The sequence below is a fragment of the Schistocerca americana genome, unplaced genomic scaffold (genome assembly GCF_021461395.2).
Source record: "Schistocerca americana isolate TAMUIC-IGC-003095 unplaced genomic scaffold, iqSchAmer2.1 HiC_scaffold_772, whole genome shotgun sequence".
NCBI classification, from domain to species: domain Eukaryota; kingdom Metazoa; phylum Arthropoda; class Insecta; order Orthoptera; family Acrididae; genus Schistocerca; species Schistocerca americana.
The window spans coordinates 25,001-30,000 of record NW_025726536.1 but is presented as its reverse complement, the minus strand read 5'-3'; the positions used below and the strand labels follow the sequence as shown (position 1 = coordinate 30,000).

The 5,000-nt window shown below is 51.1% G+C and overlaps 1 non-coding gene across 1 annotated transcript in view; it reads right to left on the bottom strand.

Moving 5' to 3' along the window:
• Positions 1–485, bottom strand: part of LOC124590767 — a 1,910-nt gene extending 1,425 nt beyond the window's left edge. Inside the window, exon 1 of the ribosomal RNA XR_006976781.1 lies at positions 1–485. This exon is cut by the window's left edge and continues 1,425 nt beyond it. This is a non-coding gene — a ribosomal RNA (small subunit ribosomal RNA).
• Between the last annotated feature and the right edge of the window lie 4,515 nt (positions 486–5,000).

The following is a 5,000-nucleotide window of genomic DNA, read 5'->3' as shown; positions in this document are numbered from 1 at the left end:
TCACTACCTCCCCGTGCCGGGAGTGGGTAATTTGCGCGCCTGCTGCCTTCCTTGGATGTGGTAGCCGTTTCTCAGGCTCCCTCTCCGGAATCGAACCCTGATTCCCCGTTACCCGTTACAACCATGGTAGGCGCAGAACCTACCATCGACAGTTGATAAGGCAGACATTTGAAAGATGCGTCGCCGGTACGAGGACCGTGCGATCAGCCCAAAGTTATTCAGAGTCACCAAGGCAAACGGACCGGACGAGCCGACCGATTGGTTTTGATCTAATAAAAGCGTCCCTTCCATCTCTGGTCGGGACTCTGTTTGCATGTATTAGCTCTAGAATTACCACAGTTATCCAAGTAACGTGGGTACGATCTAAGGAACCATAACTGATTTAATGAGCCATTCGCGGTTTCACCTTAATGCGGCTTGTACTGAGACATGCATGGCTTAATCTTTGAGACAAGCATATGACTACTGGCAGGATCAACCAGGGAGCTGCGTCAACTAGAGCTGAGCAGCCGGCCGCCCGGGAGTGTGTCCCGGGGGCCCGCGCGAACACGCAAGCGTCCGCTCAATTATTCTGCAAACAGGAGGAGGCTGAGCTCCCCTGCACCATACACCTCGAAACCCTCTCAGGTCCCGGCGGCGCGCAGCGCCGTCCTAAGTACTTGGTCGGGTTCGAGAGAGGCGCAATCGCCCGGAGTTTGGCGAGTAGACGCTTTAGGTGCGACCACCCGTGCTCCCAACTGAGCTTGCCGCTGCCGACAGAGGCCCGGGAGCGTGCTGTCGTGGCATTGCCGGCGGGAGACAACACGCGCCACCTACGGTGACCGGCAGCTCCAACGCCAGCGCCACAGAAGGACAAAAGCCCCACTTGGGTGCCGAAGCGAACTCTCCCAGCACAGCGCACGCGCCAACACGTCCGCACAGCTGCGATACAAACCACCTGCGAGAACCGCAGAGGCGACCGAGCAGCAGACGGCGTCGCGGCGCCGAGCGCCGGGCGGCGGCGCATCCTCAGCGCACACAGTCCTCAATCGGACCAGCACACTGCAGATGTCCACCGCGCTTCGCACCGGGCCCGCGAGGACCTACTTTGGCCGCACGGCGCCGCGTGCAGGGTGCGCCGGCGCGCAGCTGCGCCGCCTGCCGCCTCCGTCGGCCGGCGCGCCTGCCACTGGCCGCCCCCACCAGCCGGCTGTAGCGCGTGCGCCCACGCACCGCACGGCCAACACGCCGGGAGGCCCCCCCTCACCGGCCGGGGACGGTCCCACCCAGCCACCGCCGCGTATCGCTTCACACCCACATGCCATTCACGTTCGTGGGCATGGTGGGTATCGCTGCAACAACCGGTTGGTAGCTCAACCGATCGTCGCCATCACTGATTCACCCCTAGCGAGAACAACCGCACCACAACGGTTTACCAGTTGTTCATTTGCGTAACGTCACCAGCAAACGTAGGCGTCCATCGCCATTTGCAAATTCAACGATTGTTGCATGCCTGTGTCAGGTGTCACGACACACTGTCTGCCCACATACACGCAACAACATGTCCACGCTTAGCGAACACGTGGAAGGTGGCCCCCGTACGTATGCGATGTCCATTGCGCGAACGACTGTCAACCGGCCTCTGTCGCATGTCGCAGATGTGGAACGCAGTGCACCGTGCTATCACGGTGTGTGAGAAGAGACGACTACGTCTGACAACACGCGCCACTACATCAACAGACGGCTCATGCTGATCGCCATCCAGGGCATACCACACTGCAATCCAGCTCTTATAGGGAGACGACACGTAGCTGAGTGCACAACATTTGGACCGCATGGTTCGCCGTTGTTGGCGCAGTCGTTGTACGGTCACATGTACCACGATGTATCATTCAGTACATGAGGACCAATGTGCAGTACAGTGTGTGATTTGGACGTACAACATCAGCGGACAGTTGACACAGGCCGTACCACAGCGTAGGCTAAGTGCTTCGCCATGCGAATGCCAATGAACAACTGCAAATGCCAATGAACAACTGCAAAGGGCATTGAGCATGTACGTCCTGCTGCCATCCACATTACAGTGTATAGCTGCAAGGTGTTTAACATGAAGCGATACACTGGGGACCGGGCAGTGCGAGTAGCAAACTATATTGCGGGGGTTGCAGTTAGGCAACACTACACTAATTTAACGCGTCGTATGACAATTACAGAGCAGGTTAAGGCCCAACGTGTGTTGGGTTAAGGCCCAACGTGTGTTGGGTTAAGGCCCAACGTGTGTTGGGTTAAGGCCCAACGTGTGTTGGGTTACGGCCCAACGTGTGTTGGGTTAAGGCCCAACGTGTGTTGGGTTAAGGCCCAACGTGTGTTGGGTTACGTTAAGGGGCAATGTGGGTTACGTTAAGGGGCAATGTGGGTTACGTTAAGGGGCAATGTGGGTTACGTTACGGCGCAATATAGGTTACGTTACGGCGCAATATAGGTTACGTTAAGGGGCAATGTGGGTTACGTTACGGCGCAATATAGGTTACGTTACGGCGCAATATAGGTTACGTTAAGGCGCAATATCGGTTACGTTAAGGCGCAATACAGGTTACGTTAAGGCGCAATACAGGTTACGTTAAGGCGCAATACAGGTTACGTTAAGGCGCAATACAGGTTACGTTAAGGCGCAATACAGGTTACGTTAAGGCGCAATACAGGTTACGTTAAGGCGCAATACAGGTTACGTTAAGGCGCAATACAGGTTACGTTAAGGCGCAATGCAGGTTACGTTAAGGCGCAATGCAGGTTACGTTAAGGCGCAATACAGGTTACGTTAAGGCGCAATGCAGGTTACGTTAAGGCGCAATGCAGGTTACGTTAAGGCGCAATACAGGTTACGTTAAGGCGCAATACAGGTTACGTTAAGGCGCAATACAGGTTACGTTAAGGCGCAATACAGGTTACGTTAAGGCGCAATACAGGTTACGTTAAGGCGCAATACAGGTTACGTTAAGGCGCAATACAGGTTACGTTAAGGCGCAATACAGGTTACGTTAAGGCGCAATACAGGTTACGTTAAGGCGCAATACAGGTTACGTTAAGGCGCAATACAGGTTACGTTAAGGCGCAATACAGGTTACGTTAAGGCGCAATACAGGTTACGTTAAGGCGCAATACAGGTTACGTTAAGGCGCAATACAGGTTACGTTAAGGCGCAATACAGGTTACGTTAAGGCGCAATACAGGTTACGTTAAGGCGCAATACAGGTTACGTTAAGGCGCAATACAGGTTACGTTAAGGCGCAATACAGGTTACGTTAAGGCGCAATACAGGTTACGTTAAGGCGCAATACAGGTTACGTTAAGGCGCAATACAGGTTACGTTAAGGCGCAATACAGGTTACGTTAAGGCGCAATACAGGTTACGTTAAGGCGCAATACAGGTTAGCGTTAAGGCGCAATACAGGTTAGGTTAAGGCGCAATAAGGTTAGGTTAAGGTACGACATAGGTTAGGTTAAGGTACGACATAGGTTAGGTTAAGGTACGACATAGGTTAGGTTAAGGTACGACATAGGTTAGGTTAAGGTACGACATAGGTTAGGTTAAGGTACGACATAGGTTAGGTTAAGGTACGACATAGGTTAGGTTAAGGTACGACATAGGTTAGGTTAAGGTACGACATAGGTTAGGTTAAGGTACGACATAGGTTAGGTTAAGGTACGACATAGGTTAGGTTAAGGTACGACATAGGTTAGGTTAAGGTACGACATAGGTTAGGTTAAGGTACGACATAGGTTAGGTTAAGGTACGACATAGGTTAGGTTAAGGTACGACATAGGTTAGGGGTTAAGGTACGACATAGGTTAGGTTAAGGTACGACATAGGTTAGGTTAAGGTACGACATAGGTTAGGTTAAGGTACGACATAGGTTAGGTTAAGGTACGACATAGGTTAGGTTAAGGTACGACATAGGTTAGGTTAAGGTACGACATAGGTTAGGTTAAGGTACGACATAGGTTAGGTTAAGGTACGACATAGGTTAGGTTAAGGTACGACATAGGTTAGGTTAAGGTACGACATAGGTTAGGTTAAGGTACGACATAGGTTAGGTTAAGGTACGACATAGGTTAGGTTAAGGTACGACATAGGTTAGGTTAAGGTACGACATAGGTTAGGTTAAGGTACGACATAGGTTAGGTTAAGGTACGACATAGGTTAGGTTAAGGTACGACATAGGTTAGGTTAAGGTACGACATAGGTTAGGTTAAGGTACGACATAGGTTAGGTTAAGGTACGACATAGGTTAGGTTAAGGTACGACATAGGTTAGGTTAAGGTACGACATAGGTTAGGTTAAGGTACGACATAGGTTAGGTTACGGTACGACATAGGTTAGGTTACGGTACGACATAGGTTAGGTTACGGTACGACATAGGTTAGGTTACGGTACGACATAGGTTAGGTTACGGTACGACATAGGTTAGGTTACGGTACGACATAGGTTAGGTTACGGTACGACATAGGTTAGGTTACGGTACGACATAGGTTAGGTTACGGTACGACATAGGTTAGGTTACGGTACGACATAGGTTAGGTTACGGTACGACATAGGTTAGGTTACGGTACGACATAGGTTAGGTTACGGTACGACATAGGTTAGGTTACGGTACGACATAGGTTAGGTTACGGTACGACATAGGTTAGGTTACGGTACGACATAGGTTAGGTTACGGTACGATATAGGTTAGGTTACGGTACGATATAGGTTAGGTTAAGGTACACATTGTTGTAAGGAAAGGTTTAATGGGGGGCGGGGCGGGGCGGCCGGTTTGTTGATTGTGATTATAGTAAGTGGATGCCTGCGGCATCATCTGATTTGCCACGTCAGGATGCACCTTTGGCTCATGACAGGCGGCGCTCTCATTCCATGCTTGTGGCAGACCTGTGTCTTTCATTCCTGCCATTGTTTGTGTGCTGTGAGAGGAGGCAGTATTGTGATGTTGGGTGCACCCCTGTGTAGGACATGTGTGGGTGTT